Source organism: Molossus molossus, unplaced genomic scaffold, assembly GCF_014108415.1.
Source record: "Molossus molossus isolate mMolMol1 unplaced genomic scaffold, mMolMol1.p scaffold_m16_p_9, whole genome shotgun sequence".
NCBI classification, from domain to species: Eukaryota; Metazoa; Chordata; class Mammalia; order Chiroptera; family Molossidae; genus Molossus; species Molossus molossus.
Genome location: NW_023425403.1, coordinates 5,112,193 through 5,133,900, shown reverse-complemented (window position 1 = coordinate 5,133,900; position 21,708 = coordinate 5,112,193).

Sequence of the window (21,708 nt, the reverse complement as noted above, 5' to 3'; positions counted from 1 at the left end):
CATCTCGTTTTCATCTTGGACAAGTTATAACCTTCATTTGTTTAAATATCCTTATGTGAATGATGGCGGGATAAATAATCCCTGGTTTCAGCCTTGCTCAGGTTTTCATCGCGCTGTTGGGAAGAAGCTGAGATAAGGGGCCGCCTCCTGAACGTTGTCACGGGGGCGGGTGGATCTGCGCAGGAAAATGAGCTTCCGGGGCCTTCAGCAGCACGTATGGAACACCCTCCGTCTTCCTCCTGACCCCTTCCCGGCCCGTGGCCACGGCGGTGGCGGCGGGAGTGATGGTGCTTGGGCCATGGACAAATCTTTCAACTTAGCACCCACAGAGAGGACCCCAGCCGGGCTCCTGCCTGTAGCACTCAGGCGCGTGTTGTTCTTCTTAAGAAGTCTTGTGCGAATGAGAATTAATTAGTCCGGTTTCTTTTCCTTTAACGCAAGAGCTTTGGAAGATGCATTTCATTATCTGGGTTCGTGACAATTGACAACAGAAACCTAGTGACTGTATTTCATGGAGGAATTACATGTAAGCATCCAGCCATAGGACAGTGTTTCTCGGTAAGAAGGCCTTCTGGGGTGGGACAAAGTTCACCTCGTACCAGTTCAGTTTTAGTTCGCAATATACTTAGCAAAAGGTAATAGGCCAAAGGAAAGCCAGCCCAGGTCTGGCCTTCCTAGGAACTTGGAGAATTGAAGCTAACCTACAGAAAGATCACAAAATCACAGTCACTAATCTGATAAATGTGACAAAGAAACATAGTTTGACTTTGCAATTCAGTTAGGTAGGAATCCAAGAAAATTCTGAAGTAATGTTAAGGAGTAACTTATTTCGTTATTTTGAAACATCTAATTAGTTAGTTTGATGACTGAATTTGCCTTCTTTTTAGAACACTATTATCGAAGTGAACCTTGTTTTGGAAGGGGTGGGCTTTCCAGTCAAATGGTGGTAGGGGGCAGATGTGGGGGCCTGTGGGGGAGGGGGCGGGACTCCAGAGTTTGGCTCCTTAAAGGCAGGTCACGTGTCCACCACTGACTTCCCACCTGCCCACCAGCTCAGCATGGAGCTCAGAGATGCTAAGAATTTTTTTTTTGGTATTCATTTGCTAAGGAATTTAGATGTACTTTTCTTAATAATTATTGCTGACCTAGAATACAATGTCCTAAAACTTTTCAAGATGAAATGAATGTTTCTTCATATGAGTCAGAATTCTAGGGTCTCAACTGGAATGTATCAGTGTTCAAACACTTTTAAAAGATCCCTTTTTGATAAACAGTATTTTAAATTACTTTCAGACAGCCTGGCGCCGACCTCGGAGGGAAGTGTAATTGCTCCTAACACCAGTAACTGGTCCAGTGTGCAAACCCGTGCAGTGGATGGAACTCTGCCTTCCGACGGGCGGACATCTCAGCACACTGGTCTCATGTCATGCGTTCAAATCCGCATTAACCGTGACCCAAGGCTTCCTCAAAGTCTCCTTGAGGTATATACCACTGGAAAGAAATCAGCTGGGATCTGTCAGCGGCTTGTTTCCCTAGATTTGACAATGTCTGCCATCAGAAAGCATGTTTGGGACACAGTTCCCATACTCTCACAGATATGTATAAGCTATCTTAAATCCGCCACGTTCGACAGTTAGCTAAGGGTATTATAGAAATTTTATCTTAGGGAATGTTTTTTCACATACTTCCTATAGAACCAAGGAAAAAGAGATCAAAGAGCTGTTCTTCAAAATCATCTGTAGTGTAATCAGTCAAGTTCAAGATAAAGGCGGGGTTGGGGGAGGGGCATAAGGCATGGGCGTGGCCCTGACCCCTCCCTCTGGTGACCGGTTAACTAGATCATCCTGCTGTACCTGCCGTGTCAGACTTGGCCTGGGCCCTGCTGCACCCGGGACCGAGGCCGACTGCTGAGGCGAACGGAACCAGACTGCTCCCTGGGCCAGGAGGCCATGGATTAGAAACCGAGCGACCAGTGTTATAGGGCTTGGCCTGGAGCAAAGGTAATTACCTTTTCAATTGAGATTCCAGTCGGAAGTATAAAGCGCGAGTAGTTGGCGTCTCTGTGGTCTCAGTTCTCCTCGGGGTGCTACACAGCGAGTCCCTGGCTGGGGACCTGGAACCAGAAATGTGAGCCCCTCCAGAAGGTAACTGCAAAGTGACAAACAGCACGGACTCAGACGGAAATAGCACTTACTGTGAGTCCGGGACGGCTCTGAACCCAGGTCGGCGTTAACGTTTGATCCCATCCCGTGGCTTCATTACTGACGGGGAAACCGAGGCACAAAGGGATTGGCGACCTGCTTGAAGTCGAGAAGCGCAGAGACCGGAGCGCACACCGGGCGGCATGGGGTCAGAGGCCCCAGGGCTCCTTGGCTGCAGAGGACACGCGGTCCTGGACGCTGTCCACCCGGGCCACTACTCAAGGCTGTGTTTGCAGTGACCAACTTTAGGGGAGAGAGACTGTCTGCCCCAGACACAGAGACGCCTGCCCGAGGGCCCCAAGCTCGGTGTCCCTCTCGTGGGCACAGCTCACCCAGCTCGTGGGCTCCATGATGACCTCTGCATTATCCTCGGGGGCACCAGAATGACAACGTGAAGCTCTGGCAGAGCCTTTGCCATAAGTAACGGTCTTTTGTCACTGCCCCAGGAGTCTCCTGCCCTCTGCTGGCATCTGTGAAACAGCGAGAGGCTGGCTAGGAGGGCAGAACCCCGGCCCTGTGCAGTTTCGGGCACACAGATGGCAGAGCAGAGGCCGGGCGCCACCCGCCCGTCCGGGGGAGCAGTGGTTCTCGGGAGCAGTTACAGAGCCCGTGCTGGGGAGGCCAGACCGGCCCGCCTTTCTGATCGGGCTCTGCTGTTTGTAAACAGGACAGTGAAGGCCAGACCGGTCCGCCTTTCTGATCGGGCTCTGCTGTTTGTAAACAGGACAGTGAAGGCCAGACCGGCCCGCCTTTCAGATCGGGCTCCCTGTTTGTAAGCAGAACGGTGACGAGCCCAGGGGGCGTGTCTGCTTTTGCAGCTCCTGGCCGAAGTCCGACCCGTCCTGACACTGTTTCTGTTGCTGCTCATGCTCTCCTTTTTCTCACTCCTCTCTCGACTTCAGTTTTCATCAGAAAGTTTATGGTGATACAAACTGCTTTTTTCCCCTTGTTTTACGGGGTCATGCAGGAACCTTGGTTCTAGACCAGCGCTGTAATGACGGGTGAATCTCTCCCTCTCATGTCAGCGTGTGTACTATTGCCTCAGTAGACAGTGTAGACCATGGGAGGCAGTCACATGTCGCTAACCCCTTATGCTCAGTAATGTCTCTACAATGTAGCACGCACCAGCCAGTTCAGCTCAACTCCGATTCTTTCACGGACACCCTACTGGGCGTCGGCCACGAAGCCCTCCCCTCCTCGTCCTCCTCCTCCCTGTTCTTCGTCTCTCGAGTCTTCCTTCACTTTGTAAATGAACTGGAAGTGATTTCAACTGTTTTTGGACTTTTCTGAAGCCACCGAGACTGGCAAACGTTACAAATGTCAACACATTTTTTTCTTAATAATAATAATTTATGGACAGTTGAGAGATCTTGATAAGCTTTCCAGGAAAAGGCAGTTTGAGGTGAAAACCAAATGCAGAACCTCAAGTTTTTTGGTAGATTGTTCAGTTAGTGGAAAAGCGTTCATGTGAAATCCGCCCTCCGGTCACTGTAACACACACGTCCGTTCCCCCAGCTTGAGATTCTTCTCCGGGTGAGATCCAGCCTCCGAACGGATTGCACCACTGCAGCTGGAAGTGGGCGTCCGTCGTCCATCCGATGCCCCCGGTTGCCCTTCACACTCCGTCCTCCGAAAGAAGGAGCCCGGCTTCAGAAGCCTCCTCCCACAGACTCCTCCCAGGCCGGCCCGTGCCCACCCTCCTATTGCAAATGGGCGTTTAAACCCAGGTGGCTTTACACAGAGTGGTTCTCAGCCACTCAGTCTAGAGGCAGACAGTCCCCCGGGCTGCCGACTGCCAGGACCCATGTAAGATGTTTTACATTGTCACGTTTTGGGTCCACACATTTAATCCTATTCTGAACGCAGCGCCGCCCAGCACCTGGGCCCTGTGCAGCCGTGAGCAGCACATCTGGAGGGAAGAAAGGGCAGAGCTAGCTGAGGCGAAGCGCTCGTGTGGGTGGCGATCCGGAGTTTCAGAGCCTTGCTTCCGGTTGTATCTGGCCCTTTCCTGCCAGCACTAGTCTCTGTCCTGAAGCCACCATGTCACAGCCACGTGTTCGAGTGTCCTCACCGCTGCCCTCAGCTGCATGTTGATTTGATGCTATTTTGGGGTCTCGATGGATACAGAACTCATTCCTTGCATTTGTTTGTTCGTTCGTTCATTCATTCATTCATTCATTCATTCATTCATCTATCTATCCATCATTGAGTCATTCCATTTTTATTAGCCAGAAATCGGCTTGGCACAGGGAGAAAGCTAAGAAAAGACAAACAGGGAAGGCAGCCTCCTGGGGCTCCGAGCGCAGAGACCGACACAACCCGAGTGCGCATGAGCACAGAGCTGTGAGCAGACACGACGGTCCGTGAACTAAGACGCCGGTTCCCCGAGGGGTTTGAAGTTAATTACGGACTCCGTCGAGAGGCTGTTCAGTTGGAGCCTTAATGACTTTGATCTTTATTCCAAAAATAGTCATTTAAGGCATTAAAGCACCAGGGTGGCATCATCAGATTTCAGTTTTAAAACATGGTTGTGCTTGCAGCACGGGAAGAGGCTGGACTTGGCCCTGGACTGTGATCTTTGTGGGGATGCTGTTGAGAGAACTCTCTCCTGCGGGATGGGGTTCCCAGTCTATGCGGACTGAAGGGAAAACTGTCCCTCCGGACCCAGGACTGGGAATGGTTGGGCCGAACCTAAGTTACTATTCGTGTCTATGTTAGAAAGCCTTAATAGATACTTATCCCACAAGTATTTTTTTTTTTTTTATCTTATAAACACCAAGGAGCTATTTAGAACTAGTGTAACCGACTCCGCTCTGGGTCTTCTTGGCTGACCGAAAGCGGAGCAAGTCTGTGGCCTCGTGGCTTTGCGAGCATCGGGCTCCAGGAGGCGGCATCTCGCCTTCCCGCACGCTTAACTTGAGCTTAATCTTGTAACTATTTTCCTTTGCCTTAATTCTTCTGCTTGATTTTTATTTATTTATTTTTGGTTAATCCTCACCTGAAGATATTTTTTCCATTGATTTTTAGAGAGAGTGGAAAGGAGAGGGGGGAGAAAGAGAGAGAGAGAGAGAGAGAGAGAGAGAGATCAATTGCTTGCTTCCTACACATTCCCCGACCGAGGCCAGGATTCAAACCTACGACGCTTCGATGCACAGACCAATGCTCTAACCACCAAGCAACACTGGCCAGGGCTCTTTGGCTTAATCTTCATGTTATTCTGTACTCCTGGAGCAAAAACCCTTTAAATGATTGAACAAAACCATGAATACTCTCATATTAAAACACATGTGTGGCTGCCTTTGGAGAAACGTCCAACCCGCAGGCCAGAGTGGACAGTATGCCCACGTATATAAGAGCAACACCCCGAGGGAAGAGTGGCCACGGGTGCAACAGCCCTTCCACGCGAGCATCGCCACTTGAAACCTGTGACAGCCAGTCTCCACGTCGCTGCGAACTCTATTGCTTCAAGATGTGTGGAGTTGGCAGGGCCCTGAATTCCAGACTTCCCTCGCTCTCGGCTTTGGAGCGTGATCGCGGGTCTGGTGCTGCGCAATGTCCTTAGGAATTCCTGAAGAATGTGACCACTTCTAGCTTGAGATAGGAAGAGAAAAAAGATCTCGTCTTATTGAGCCCTGTGAGAATGCAGGGGTTTAAGTGACATCCCAGCTTACAGGAGACACAGTGGGGTCTTCAGCAGGACTGTGGTGCCTCAGTGCTGATTTGCACAGTGAGCGGGAGGGAAGGAGACAGTTAGGACAGGAAGCAGAAGCCTCAGTTCTGCTACGCTTTCTCGAGAGGAGGACTTTTCACGCGCACATCAGTGCCTGCCAGTGACTTTTTCAAGGTCTTGATTGCAGTGCTCATTCTTTTAGGTCACTTGTTCGACTCAAGGTAAGAAGGAACGAGTAAGGTGCCCCCCATTCGCTTGGTTGTATGAAACCCTACCAGACCGTGGTGAGGCTGCCAGTCTGCAGGTTGGTGGGCTCGGTAACAGAGGAGCGCGAACAGGAAGCTGCTCCCCGAGTTGCCGCCGGAGGAGCTGCTCTCCGCCGGGGCGCACCGTCCGGACGTCTCACTGCCTCTGGCGTCGAGTGGCTGCATCTGGTCCACATCTGTCCGTTCTCGCCCCGTGGTCCAGGAAGGGTACCAAAAACTAGGTCAGATGGAATTTCTCTGCAGTCGTACTGTTTCGTGGTGCAGACCTCTCCACGATGCTGGTTTCCAACAGGCAAGCTTTCCTTCGTCCCTCGTTCCCGAACTGGCGGAAGCTCGGAGGTGGCAGCCCGCACCCGAGCTCCCGAACATCAGTCCTGTCTGCGGCCTCCCTGTGGGGTGTGCCCTCACCGCTGCGGACCTGCCTGCGCGGCTGCTGTGTCCAGTGCCAAGCCTGACCTCGGACACTTGCTCTTGCTGGACACCCAGGCTTGCCATGGTGACCACCCATCCGCACTGAGAGTTTGCGCTCGGTTTCGTTCTCTTGGGACTCAGAGAATCCATATTCCTTCCCGGCTTTGCTCTAGGCCAAAACCTTGTTCCACACCAGGTCTCACCTGGTCTACCCGGGCCCCAGGAAAATCACAACTCACTGTACAAATAAAGGGGGAAGAGAAGCAGAATGATCATTTTCTGGGATGGGACCCTGAAAGTGAGGACTGAGGGAGACTGACCTACTCTAGGACCAAAAAAGATGCTCTTCAGAGTTATACACCTGACACATCACCTGATAGGTTTTCTGAGCATGAACTGTCCGGCCCATTACTGATTCTGTACAAAATTATAGGACGTGGGCATTCTTGAAGAGCTTTCTGGGACAGTTAGGGACAAAAGATATAAAACTTAGGAGGATCACAAAAGTCAACCTAAATACATTGGAACAAGGGACCTAATTTTTTCTTCTGTCACCTGCCTCCTAATCCCAATCTCCCCGCACATGTAGTTCGTGGTCACATATCGTTAGTTTCTTACCCTGACATCTACATCCATCCATGTGCATAAGATGGAGACTAGGAAGTTGTGTCTGTTCCTGTATCTGATCCATGAGCCCTGTCCTTTAAAAGGATGCTTTCGATCCCCCTCTCAACAGCCACCACCCAGGTTACATTGGCTTGTCACACTGTCATCTCTCAGTGGGGCGAATCTCGGTGCCCCCTGACTGCGGTCCCTGCTTCTCCTGCCGTCTTCCAAATCATTCCCAGACACGTCACCGGCAGGACGACAGAACAAGTCCCCAAGTCCCATTACATGCTTGTTCTGCTTCAATCTCTTTCAAGCTTCCTCTTCGAGACGAGGATGACATCCAAAGCATTCCCCAGCGACAGAGCCTGGCGTGCCCGAGTCACGCGGGCTTCCTAGGCTGCCTCTATGGCTGTCCTGCGAGCCATTAGCTGTGTCCCAGCAGGCCTGGCTCATCTCGGTGTCGGGTTTGCACACAGATTCCTTTAAGATCTCAGTGGCTGTTTGCCTTCCGTTTTAATCTGACTTGTGACTTCTTCCATGGAGTCTTCCCCGACCCTCCAATGTACGGGAGTTCTCGCCAGGCTACTGTTTTGTGCTACATTGTAATGCCCCCTCACCATGCTTTTCTCCATTTTCATTTAGGCATTTGTCTGTGTGATTATTTATTGCTATGGTGACTGTCTTCTCGACAGGCTGTGAGCCATGAGGGCAGGGACTGTGCCTCTTTCGCTTACTACTGTGTCCTCGTGGCTGGTACAGAACTGGCACATGGTGGGCATTCATGGATTTGTTGAATGAATGAGCAGAGATCCATCTCTCACAGCTGATCTGTCCACTCATTCAGTAAGACATGTATCTTTTTTTTTTTTTTTTATCCTCACCTGAGGACATTTTTCTATTTTTTGTTCAGGTAGAGTGGGAGGGAGACAGGAAGAGAGAGAGAGAGAGAGAGAAACATCGATGTGAAAGGGACACATCGAGTGGCTGCCACCCGCACGACCAACCAGGGCCGGGGACAAACTGCAACCGAGGTACTTGCCCTTAGCGGGAACCGAACCCGGGTCTCTCGGGACCGCAGGCCGACGCTCTAACCGCTGAGCCAAACCGGCCAGGGCAAGACATGTATCTTACGTAAAGCACCGTCTTCTGCTCATCGGACGCAGCAGAGACGGGAAGGGACAAACATCCCCACTCTTGTGGGGTTTGCCTTTTAGTGTGGAGGACCAAGGCCTCTAAGACGTCCTGGGCTGTTTTACAAGGGAGGGCGGCAAAGGAGGACACGGAGCGGGGTCATGGGACCGCGGAGTGCCAGGAGCACGTGGTTGGCTCTTTCAGTAAGTGACCAGTTAGGCCTGATGGGGCAGACCACGGAGGGGAAGCGACTCGGAGCAAGGGACGGAGTTCGCTCTCTGGTATCGAGAGGAGGACTCTCAGCCCAGAGAAGCGCTCGGCTCTGTCTGACCGCTGCCATCACCTGGCTTCTCCAGTGACTGGGCTGGGTGAGCCTTCAGGTGGTTTCAGCAGGAAGGTGACACGCTCTTACGTTTTCCTGCTCCGTGTGGAACAGAGCAGTGGGCCTGGGCAGAGGCGGGGGGACCACACAGGAGGCCTCGGAGGGATTCCGGCCAGAGAAGGCAGTTGCTTGAGGCAGAACCCAGCAGAACAGGTGGAGAACAGCAGAGCAAGCCAGGATTGACCGGGCGGGGCATAATCCAATAATAGACACTAACAATACGAGAATAAACTTTGTTTCGAGTGCTCACAAGCATAAACCTACTTTTGCCGCACCCTATGTTTTGAATGTAGAGCCAGAAGGTTTTGCTGATGCACTGGAGGAGGGTTTGGATAAGTAAGGAGTTACAGATTTTGGCTTGATTAGCTGGAAAGATAGAGTTGCAATTAAGTAGAGAGGGGGGAGAAGAGATGAATATGTTGGGTGGAGTTGGTGAGATCATGTTTATTTTGGAGATGCTGGGGGACAGGGTAAGTGAGTGGTTGGCCGGCCAGGTCAGCGGGGCTGTAAGAGACAGTGAAGACCACGGAAGGTGCCCACCTGCCTAGGAGGGGAACAGACAATATCACTGTGGACTGAGACAGACAAGAGGACTAAGGTTGAGCCAATGAGCACTTCGATGAAAGAAGGATGTTTTAAAATTTGTTTTTTTTTGCCCTGGCTGGTTTGGCTCAGCAGTTAGAGCGTCGGCCCACGGACCAGAGAGTCCCAGGTTCCGTACCCACAAAGGGCACGTACCTCGGTTGTCCACAGCCTCGGTTGGGGTCGTGTGGGTGACAGCCAGTCAATGTGTCTCTCGCACATCAATGTTTCTCTCTCTCTCTTCCTCCCTCTCTCCCTCCTGCTCTATCTGAAGATAAATGCAAAAAAGTCCTTGGGTGAGGATAAAAAATAAATAAAAAAAGAAAACAGATAGCAATGTTTTAAAATTAGTCTTTTTTCACTTGAATCCTAGCCAGAATTTTTCTGCAGGGGCAATGACTTTTCCCCATAGAAATAATTTTTAAAAATCCATCACTCCACCTTGTTTTACTGTTTACAAATAACTATTTGTCTATTAACAGAAATTTAAATTATTTTTGCTAAGACTCAATTAATGATACCTTTATGACAGGCGATATATAGTCTTCATGGAATATGACTTTACCTTTAAGTAGATTTTCTTCAGTGAGATCAATAATCTTAAAATTTTGAAGTCTTTGTACCTAGAATATGGCAATGGAATTGGGAGAACGAAAGTTACACATATTTTTAGCCTTCTGAATAGTAACAAAATATTGTACAGGTACATTCTATTAGAAGTTAGAGAGAAAAAAATTAGAAAGTCGTGTTTCATTTTAGATTCAGGTTTGTTCCGAACAACTCTGAACGTCAAACTTGGTTCTAGATAACTCTCTGATCTGAGGGAACTGGAGGACAGCGGGGTGGTTTCGGGGTTAACAGAAGAATTCAGGCCTTTGGGTCTGGCTGAGTTCATGACCCTGCAGAGCCGCATGAATAGCTCTGGACCAACGGGGCTGAGCTACCGGAGCCTCCGGGCCCAGGCCCCGCGGGCTGCGGCCGGAGGGCCTGACCCCCGGAGCCTCTGCGGCGTGGACACCTCCCAACGGCTGCTTTCTGCTGACCGTGGACAACTTTAACGGGCTCTTCGGTGAATCACTTTCCTCTGGGACGCGGGGGCCTGGAGTTTGTACTACAACACATCTCCGGCGTGTGTATTTTTCCTCTGCGTCAGCTGAGACGGAGAGCAAATGTTTAGCTGCGGATTCCAAGCCCAGCGATCCTTGGGCAATACTGAAAGTATGTGGAATGTCTTCGTTTCTCAATCGCACACTGTTCTCTCTGAGTGGAAGATGCTTGTGAGATGTTTTTTCTCGGTGGTTCTGGTCTTGGTCCTTAAATATAGTGAAGATGGCAGTAAAATGTAACGGTAGCTTCGGATCCGCGCACGGCTGCAGTCGGGTGCAGGCCTGCGGCTTCTCTGGGTGACGAGGCGTCGTGGCGTCTAGGCGGGGACCTCTCCAGGTGCTTGGGTCCACACCTGGGAAGTGGGAGTGATCGCCATACCCTCTGGGTTCATTTGCAAACCTAAGATAAAAGAATGCATCCCCCAGCTTAGCAGAATGCGCCCCCGGACTATGTACTCTTTTCAGGGAGATGTTTGCAGCCGGAGCGAGCGGAAGTCACGTGGGGTAACGAGAACGCTCTTGGGGAGCCTGACATCACACTGAGGCTCCAGCTCCTCCACCGAGGCTCAGCGCCTGGGAGGCAGACAGCGGTCCCTTCAGATAGGAGTTTCGTAGACAGCTGCACAGGACGGAGGCTGTTATTGTCCAAATAACCGCGGCACAGTCTCCACAGGACACACTGTCGGAAAAGATGAGCCCGGGCAAAGTAGTTACAAGGAAAGTGCTGGAGAAAAAGAGAGACTGGTCATCGAAGATACGTGACCGAGTGCGGAATGCTGGCGCAGAGTTCTGGCAGGAGGCTGGAGGGACACGCTACAGTCCCCCTTTGTCTGTGTGTGACATGTGACAAGACGCCCCGTGGGTGCTTAAAGCCACGATGCTACCAACCCTATAGATGCCGCGTTTTTTCCTACATATATATCTATCATAAAGTTTAATTTACAAATGAGGCTCAGTGGGAGATGAACTACAATAACTAATAGTAGAACAATCATAACAATACACTGTAGTAAAAAGTGATGTGAATATAACATTCTTAAGGGAAACGAGGGCTCCTTGAACACGAACATTGCGATGCTGCAGGAGGCCAGGAGGCGTCGTCCTGCTCCTGAGAATGGTGTGCCATCTAACATGTATGAACTGTCTGTTTCTGTCCATCGTTTTGGATGGCAGCTGACTGTGGATCGCTGAAACCATGGAAGGCGAAACCGTATTTATCTTGAGTATGCTCAGGTGCTAAGGGGAGATGACTGGTATTATTGATCTTTCAGGAAAAAGAAGAGGGAGAACTTGATGGGCAGGGGCCGGTCATCCCTCACTGTGGTTCTTCTGGGTTGGAGTCGGCCGAGAGTGGCATTCGTGTGAGGCTGAGAGGCTCAGCGTGAACAGGTCGCTAATGTCCGGTGAAGCCATGTGGGCAGATGCGTGAGAGACGCAGAGGGACTGGTGGGTCCCAGCTTGTTCTTGCTTCCTCTCCGGAGTGTCCTGTTCTTCCCGGCTGCTGGTCCCAGGACGGCAGAGGCTCGGCAGCCGCCCCAGCGGGGCCCGGCCCCAAAGGCCTCCCTCCGGCCGCCTTCCTTCTTGCTCTGTTCGGTGGGTGTCTGTTTTGACTTTTCAGAGGACTATTTGGTGACTGCATTTTTGATCCTTTTTTTTTTGATCCTCACCCGAGGATATTTTTCCATTTTTTGTACAGATAGAGTGGGAGGGAGAGAGAGAAAGGGAGAGAGAGAGAGAAACATCGATGTGAAGAGACACATCGAGTGGCTGCCACCCGCACGACCAACCAGGGCCGGGGACAAACTTGCAACCGAAGTACGTGCCCTTAGCGGGAACCGAACCCGGGTCTCTCTGGACCACAGGCCGACGCTCTAACCGCTGAGCCAAACTGGCCAGGGCCATTTTTGATCCTTCAACTTCCCTCCTGAGCCCCACTTCTCCAGAGTCTCTCTCAGCTGTGTGAGATCTGGTTTTTATACGAAATCCCCATTCCACATCTCGTGGGGGTGCTGCTTCTGGAATCGAACAGACTGGTACCTGGTATTTTAAAAGCTAATATTTTATTTAATCATACACTGTATAATCAAACCAAACTTACTTAATCCTTGATGGAAATAACCGAGGAGTCTATAAAAACACGATGGGCACATTGTGAAGTGCCTGTCACGTATAAGTCGTGTAGTTTACACACTGTATTTTTGACCCAAGCTTTTTGTTTAGTTATTGAAGTTATGAAAGGAAAACATCATCGTCATGAGCATTCTTTGAAAACAAAACAGAACAACTCTTACAATCCATCAAAATGCATTTTTTACATATTTCTCACATGTGTGGCATACATGTTCTATGGAATGACATGGTCTTATGTTTAAAATAAACACATTTCTTTTAAGCAATGCACACATTTTTTTAAAAAGTCCTTTCTTCAGGAATTTTCATGTGTCAAGTCGAAGCTGTTTGGTCGATGTTGTTGTTACACTTGGAAAATGAAGTGTTTGTATCCAAGCTCTCCTCTGAATGTTTCCATCCCTGGGATCGGGGATGTCCGAGTCTGCGCACCAGCACCCCACCATCTAAAAGGTGCCCTCGGGGCAGACGGGCTGGCTTATACAACTGCGCCACGTGAACGGAAGCAAGGCCGTCACCCAGTGACAACCAGGGAAGGACCAAACCCTGCCATTAAACAGCAGTCATTCAAAGGCTTAGTCTGCATTTAATATATATTAACCAACTCACCAACACAGTTTCAGCACAGTCTTCAAGCAGCTTCTTTTGGTCATGAAGTCATCGATCAAGCTTTATCTGCTCAGCTACAGGCATTTCTTAAATCTAGCACCATCCTCCACGTCCTGGGGCTTTTTAATATATTGCCCTTGGGTGGCATTTCCTACAGCCCAGTGATAGGTGCTCCTCCCAGGCCAGGGGATGGCTGGTGCAGGGCCGCGACCCAGCCGAGGGAAGCTGCCCACATGTATGGACGCGCCAGAAATCCGCAGCTGGGCGTGGTTGTGATGTCAGGACACTGGTCCTTGACCTAGTGAGGATGACGCCCAGAAGACGCGGCTTCTGTACAGGAGGCTGACGGTGCACCTACCCCAATGCGAGGTTGCAAACTGACTGTTAATTTGACTCTGAATTTCCTCCTCCTCCGCCCTCATTTTGTTAATTTGTAACTTGGTGAACATTGAAGTAGCGTCCATACCATTTTAGGTCTGGCCATTCGGAGATGACCAAGGCATGGACTGTCCTCTGGGAACTCATGGTCTAGGTACCTGTCTCAATGGAAATGTCAGAGACAGACATTTAGCTATAAAGACAAAGTAAAGTGCAGTTAATGGCAGAATTAAAATATGTGCAGCTTACAGCATTGTTAGAGATGACAGCGGTCTCCTCCGGGAAGCCTGCGGTGAGGTCAGCCGGGCTGTGTCTGTGCCTGCAGGGCGTTCACGCGTGGGTGAGTGTGTGGAGGGCGTTCACGCGTGGGTGAGTGTGTGGAGGGCGTTCACGCGTGGGTGAGTTTGTGCAGGGCGTTCACGCGTGGGTGAGTGTGTGGAGGGTGTTCACGCGTGGGTGAGTGTGTGGCACACCCAGTGTGGGGGTGGAGCGGGTGAAGGCTATCTAGGCAGAGAGGGGCACGTGGACCAGATACAGAGTTGTTTTCACGACAGAGAAGGTTCACTCTTTATGCCCACACACAAATATTTTAGGGGACCTCAAAGACAACTGTAGGGGACTTCAGTATAGTCAGTATTTAATGAACCGCTGCCGGCCCTCATTCGTGCTAGGCATCGCTGTGGACACCGTGCACCTGTTCGCGTCCATCAGCGAAGCAGGCAAAGGTCCTGTTCCTCACGGCACCTCATCGCTGGTGCGAGGTACGGGCGACACCGAGCCCACTAAGGATGGACTTCGTGTGACGTGTTGGAAGGTGTAGAGTGCCTGGGAGAGTGTGAGGGGGAGGAGGCCTCGGGATGGAGGGAAGAGGCAGCATCAGATGGGACGGTCAGGGCAGGTGTCCCGGGGGAGATACGATGGATCACAGACGGGAAGGAGGTGGATAGGCGCTGGGTGTGCCAGGCCGAGGGGGGAGGGGAGCAGGTGTGCAGGGCGCAGCTTGAGCGTGGAGAGAACGGGTGCAGGCAGGACACCGTGGTGACGGGCTTGCTCCGGGGCTGTGGACAGGAGGTCTGTCAGGCCATTGGGGGGACTGTGCTGCTGATGTAAGTCAGGTGAGGGGTGCCCTAGGTTTTGAGCGAGTGATGACATTATGGGTGGCTTCCGAAAGGGCTCTTTGCTGCTGTAGGGGAGCAACGTGCAGAGGTGCTGCTGAAGGCAGGGAGGCCGGGAAGACTGCCCTGGACTGACCCTCAGAGACTCTGCCGTGTGGGCGCGGGTCCCGGCGGGGACGTGGGGAAGGCTCGGATGGAACTGAAGACAGACCTGGCGGGAATCCCTGCTGGGAGGGCGGGGTGCGGGCCAGAGGGAGTCGAGTGCAGTCTGCGTCCTCAGCTGGCACAAAGGGAAGGGTGGAGGTGCCGTCGGTTGAGACGAGCAGTGTTGGAAGACCCCCATCCGGGGATTCGTCAGGAATGCGTTACGTGTACCATGTCTCGCAGTTGTCCACAGGAACGTGTCGAGTAGACGGCGGAGACTCTCCGGCGCTCAGCAGAGCGTCTGGGTTGCAGATACTCATTTGAAGGTCATCGGTGTAGAGATGGCATCGAAATCCAAGGGGCAGGTTGAGATCCCGAGTGAGCGTGAGTGGGGAAGAGAAGAGGCCCAAGGCTGAGCTCTGGGACATCCAACATCACCAACACGCACGTGCACACGTATGTACACACATGCACACACATGTGTGTGTATTTATACCCTAAACATATACATATCGTGTATATATTGGAAGATATATAGATGCACACAAAATAGAAATGTGTGCATCTGTATTTTTACACTGCTGTTTATTACTGAAGACGAATGGAGAGCAGCATCCTAATAAAATATTCCGGAAAAGAAAACCTGCTTTGAAACGCGTGCCCTGCTGTGCCGGGTACTGGCTAACGCTGGGCCAGTCGTGAGATGAGCTCAGCGCTGTGAACTTTCCGGGGACCAAGGTCAAACAGAGTCCACACTGCTGGCACGCAAAGTGCCAGGTGGAAGGAGCCATGCCCGGGCGGAAGGGGAGGCTGGGAGCCCTCTCAAAGGACCTGGTATCAGGGCTCAGGGAAAGCTGGTTCGATTCTTCCCACCACACCGGGGTTGGTTCTGAATCAACCTGGTATCTGCTAATGGCTCTGTCCACCTGGCACTGGCTGATAAATATTTGGAGCGTCACCTTGCTTGTAGGACAGGTGAAAGTTCAGCAACTTCACCCTTCAGATTCGAGGGACTTGAAGGATGGAACAAAGCGGGGACACTTTGGCTACCTCCAACTGCTGTTTGCATGTTGTTTATTTGATTGTTTGCTTTCTTTTTAAATCTGGGGGCAGCAGGGTGTAGCCTAGATTAAAGCCAGAGGGTACTGGAGGACACATCAGCTAGAAGACAGGTTCGGGGTAAGGATGTAGCCTTGACGTAAGGCAGACTCGCGTGTGGGTGACACCGTGTTAGTAACGAGACGAGAGCAAGGGTCAGAGAGTCGCAGTGGAAAATGTGAGTTTTGCAGATGTAGAATGTGAGCGACCATGAGATCAACCGTCCTTGGTACTCTCATTGTTTACCTTTGCTGGGAACTAAAGGATTAGCAGGCACATGTGTGGGGATGCTCAGAGGCTGTGTTTTGGCAATTAAACCTGCGGTGCCTTCAGGAAGCCCTGCCTCTGCGGCAGATGTTCTACCCGGTACCGCCCTGAGCACCGCTTTGATCCGGGACCCTTTCCTGATCGCTGGGACCTCACCGCTGGGACGTGAGTGCCGCCTCGTCCTCAGAGGCTCCTTGCAATCGGATCAGACTGTCTCCTCAGCTCTGCCTCCCGCTCTGTGCCTCACTTAGTCTGTTCCGCTGAGGTGTGACTTACTTTCAATAGTCTCTGATGTTCCACTTGCCGATTGGCTTAGAAGGCACTTGTCCCCCCTCCATAACGTGACACGTTCCCTTTGCTTAAACCCATGCTCATTTGATGGGAACATATTTTGTTGATTTATGTCAAACTGTAATCTGAACACCATTCCAAAGAAGACCTGGAACCTAATTAAAGCCGTTTAAATATCGAATAAGTTCATTTGTCTTTTTTTTTAAAGTTATTTATTTTTATTTTTATTTATTTTATTTTTTTATCCTCACTGGAGGACATTTTTCCATTTTTTGTTCAGATAGAGCGGGAAGGAGAGAGAGAAACATCGATGTGAAAGGGACACATCGAGTGGTCACCACCCACACGACCCAACCAGGGCCGGGGACAAACTGCAACCGAGTACATGCCCTTAGCGGGAACCGAACCCGGGTCTCTCTGGACCGCAGGCCGACGCTCTAACCGCTGAGCCAAACCGGCCAGGGCTCATTTGTCTTTTTAAAAGAAGCTTCTATGGGGAGGAGGGGGAGGAGAAAGGAGAAACATCTGTAACAAAAATAAATTAATAAGAATTGAACAAAACGAAAAAAGGGGAGAAACACACACCCCAACCAGATCAAACCTACAACCTAGGTATGTGCCCTGACGGGGAATTGAACCCGTGACCTTTTGATTTATGGGATGACACTCCAACCAACTGAGCTATACCTGCTCGGGCAACAGTTTTGTATTTTTAAAAAGTAAAACAAAATATTTAATTTGCTGACCATAAAAAAAAAAAGAGAAGAAGCTTCTAGAAGTTTCTTAATAAAACATGCTTCAAGCACAAGTCATGTCGACAGGCACCGAGCGCACAATTCCACGCACATCTGGGAGATCAGATTGCTGGGCACATTGCTTCCCTCTGCTTACGGCTGCCCTTCCTACGGCAGTGTCTCTAGGAGGGACATCTGCTGGGTCATTAATGTGTCTGGGGAAATGTAAGTCAGTTTATTCCTTGTGGCTTGGAGAGTACTAAGCACAACAGCCAAACAAAGCAACGTGAAGGCAGTGGATGCTGGGAAAGCCAGGAACGGTCCGGTTTTCAATTAACCGATAATCTGACGGTTCCAGCAAACTGTGCAGGAAACGAGGCTCCCCCGTCAGACAGCGATGAAGAGGGGGCGGAGACGCTGTCTCCCGGGGATGTACTGGGTCGGAACCACAGTGTGCTCGCGTGCAAAGCGCCCTCACTGGCCTGCTCAGGGGGTGTGTTGCTTACCGCCTGCTCACCCACACAGCAGAGAGCTGGGCTGCCCAAGCCAAGACCCCTCTTCTGTCTGCGACCCGGCGACATTAAGGATGGGCCCAGTTCTGCAGCTACGAGCGATGAAAGGGGGGTTTTTCAATTATTTATTCCCGCTATTCTAATTTTTCAACGGCAAACTCTTCTGGATTCTGTCAGGTGCTCACTGCATATAAATATTTGTGGATGTAATATGTACACACGGATATGCTCACAGTATGAACAAGTGAGGCAAACGTTCCTTAAGAAAAGTTAACTCTGAAAATTCGGTGTTTTGGCATGTTAATGAATACGACGTAGAACTAAACTCCTTTTGAAAACTTGTCATCGGAATGTGTGTAATTTGTTCATTAGTTTATAAAATATATTAAAATTAGGTCTCTTCTAGGTCTAGCCCTATGGGTTTGGAATTCAGAAGCAGGTGGCATGCCGAATTAAATATTGGTAAGTTAAAATCTAATTCCTTAAGGGCAGTTTTAAGTTGTGTCTCTCGTTTTGGAGCAGACTTTCATTACTGAAGTGTGAAGGCAGGGGGTGAAATGAATCACCGAGTCCTGCACTTGCACCCCACCACTCAGCACCCCCTAGAGGCCGTGGGCAGCACCACAGAAGCTCCCCTCACACTTGACCTTGCCGTCACCTCCCTCCTCAAGGTAATACTCTTCTGATTCCGCCACCCTGGAGTATTTTCCTGGGTCTGACATCATTGAAACAATGACCCTAAAGAAAGTGGCAGGGGTATACATACCTGTCTTGGATCTTTTTCTAAGAGTAAAATGACAGTGTCGGAGTTGAGAGCTAGTGGATAATGAAAATCAGTTCCCCACGGTATTTTACCAACTCGCATGCCCAGTAGCTACGCCCAGCATTGTCGGTTACCCCAAACCCTTGCCGACGCGCCATTGCAAGCTGCCTGTGCTCCCCATTAGCGTTCTCATGAGCATGCTGGGGTGTTTCTGTTGGTTTTCACTTGCATCCCCTTTATGAGTATTGATTTTGAGGATATTTGGCCTTTTGAGTATATTCTTTTTTGAAGGACCTGTTTATCGTGTCTTTTGTCCATTTGTCTATTAGACAGTCTTTGTAGGCATTTGTTACATATTCTGGACGTGCACATACATCTATACAGTACATATAAGTAGATGTAGATTGTGCATGTGCGTAAGAGATGTGTATTCCTGTATACCTTTCACTCTCTTAGTGGTGTTTCATTTTTCAGTTCTGAAATGTTAAATAAGACTTACTGAATTTTCTCGTTGCTATTTTCGGTGTCTGAGAACTACTGTCTCCCAGTCGTTTCAAGTGGATCATGTTTAAGTCTGCAGTTGGAGCTCAGCTATCCCTTCAGTTTGATAGTGCTTGTCAGATAATTCTAATTTCTGGGTCATCTTGGGTTAGACGTCAGAGAATTGTCTTCCCCTGGTGAAGCTGTCACATTTTCCTGGCTTTTGGTGTCTGAAGTAATTGTAGAGGGAACCGTGGACACTTGAAGGCTGCGCTGAATGGACAGTAGTTCTGTCACAGTTCTGGAGAATGTTGGTGGGTTTATCCCTTTGTGCGAGCAGTCAGCTGGCTCTTTGCAGACTGCAAACGGCAGATCCTGCCTCGTCCTGTGGCAGTTGCTCTCAGTTCCGCTCTCAAAGCCCACACGGTGCTTATTTGTATTTTTACTGCAATCGCCAAACTTGCAGAAGTGGGCCTGAGGTTTTGGCGGTGCCTAACACAGATTTAAGGAACCCCATTCTCTCACTCTGCTGCTTGAGGGTTCTCCCTCTTTTCTCTACCCGGAGCCAGGAAAAGAGGGACAAAGTTGAGAGCGACGGACAATGGGAAACCCACCTCGTGCATGTGCTTCTCTGAGCGTTGCCCCTGGTCCACCCTCCACTTGCTCTGTTCCCCTTCCACGTGCTCAGGTAGTTGTTCTCTCTAGTTCGTCCAGGTTTGCTTATATGTGGCAGAAGGGGTGGCTGTAGTGACTGACGCCTGATACTGTAACCAGGAATTCACGTGTAGCTTTTTGGAATGGCCATTTGGATGGCATTCTATTTTGGTCCTCACATCTATTCCATGGTCTTTAAAGAAAAACATTAATCCTGGCCAGTGTGGCTCAGTGGTTGAGCGTCTACCCTGCACCAAGAGGTCACCGGTTCGATTCCCGGTCATGGCACATGCCCAGGTTGTGGGCCTGATCCCCAGTGGGGGACATGCAGGAGGCGGCCAATCCATGTTCTCTTTCATCGATGTTTCTCTCTCTCACTCCCTCTCACTTTCTCTATCTCTAACATCAATAAAGAAAAAAAATTTTTTATTAAAAAAAGTACTCACTGGCTATTTAATTCTTGCTGCAATTCTTTTCTTAGAAACAAAGAGAGAGAATGGTTTTTATGGGCAGTTTTAAGTAAAACTCTCCCCGACTCAGTGGTTCTGAGGGGGCGTGTTTGTCTCTGAGCAGAAGGAACACGGTGAAGGGGCCTCCAGGACTCTGCCTGTGTTCACGCTGCCCTCCGCCCGGCGGGAGGACCTGCCTGGCCAGGGAAGCCGTGGTCAGCTCCTCCTCTTCCCTGCGCCTCCCCGCGGGCCTGCTTCCCGGAGTGAGCGCGGAGTCCGGCTGCCTCTAAACAAGCGCCGGTGTGCTTTTTAACAAGTCGTCCTAGACTTCTGAGTGACATGGTGACGAAAGTAGCTTGGTGTTGCATCAGGGGTTTCTAGTCAGACACTGTTTTCAAACCGAAAGTGGACTTCTTACACGAGGAGCCTGCATTTCAAGGAGAGGGAAGGAGGGGTGCTGGAGGAAGAACCCCACCGACGCTGACATCTGGCGAGTCTTCGCACTCAGAGTGAGAAGCTGTAGCTCCTCCCCATTGATGGTTTTGCTTCCCACAGTTTCAGTTGCCGGTGGCCAACTGCCGTCCAAAGACAGTGCATGGAAAATTCCAGAAATGAACAATTCCTAAGTTTTATTTATTATTATTTTTTTTTATCCTCACCCGAGGATATTTTTCCATTTTTTGTACAGATAGAGTGGGAGGGAGAGAGAGAGAGAAACATCGACGTGAAGGGACACATCGAGTGGCTGCCACCCGCACGACCAACCAGGGCCGGGGACAAACTGCAACCGAAGTACGTGCCCTTAGCGGGAACCGAACCCGGGTCTCTCCAGACCGCAGGCCGACGCTCAACCGCTGAGCCAAACTGACCAGGGCTCAATTCCTAAGTTTTAAACTCTGCTCTAGTCTGAGTAGCATGAGGACGTCTCCTGCTGTCCTGCTCTGTCCCGTCCAGGACACGAGTCTGCCCCTTGTCCACCCGATATCAGGTAGCAGCCATCTGGGTGATCCGGTCCACTGTCACTGAACCCACCCTTATTTTACTGAGCAGTGCCACCTCCACGTAACTTTCACTAGAGTGCATTGTTAACGTGGCTCTGTTTTACGGAGTTATTGTGAATCTCTTTCTGTGCCCAATATATAAATTAAACTTAATCACCGGCATGGAGGTAAGGAAAAAGCAGCGCGTATGTGGTTCGGTACCACGCGGTTCCGCCTCCACTGGGGCCATATCCCCGAGAGGGGGCAGTTCCCATCTGGCGTGCACATGGGGGAGAGGGCACGGAAGCGAATCCCTGCGGTCGTGTTCCAGGTCAGTCAGGGCCCAGCCTTTGAAAATGGGGACTTCTTCATATTTTGTTATTTTCTATAAACTTACGATTAGTGGCAAACCAACCAGGATAATAAAAGAGTTTTGGGACTATTTCACAGTTTGCGCAGGTAGTTCCTGCTGAAGCTAAGCTATTGTGTGAAGATGCAACATCCCTTCCGCCGTATTTGGAAAGGAAAGACAGATTAACCTAGTGCAGAAATGTGAGGCCTCTCGCACCAGGACATTGACTCCAAGGGAGACAAAGCTCGGTCTTTGAGATGAATGGCGGTGATTACTACTCCGTGGCCTGCTGTCCGTGGACAAGAGGTCGCGGGGCACCTGGTGAGCAGCGGCGCAGGACAGCGCGGTTCGGCGTGTGCCCAGCCTGGGCCGCTGTGACTGGCCGCTGGGCCGCCGG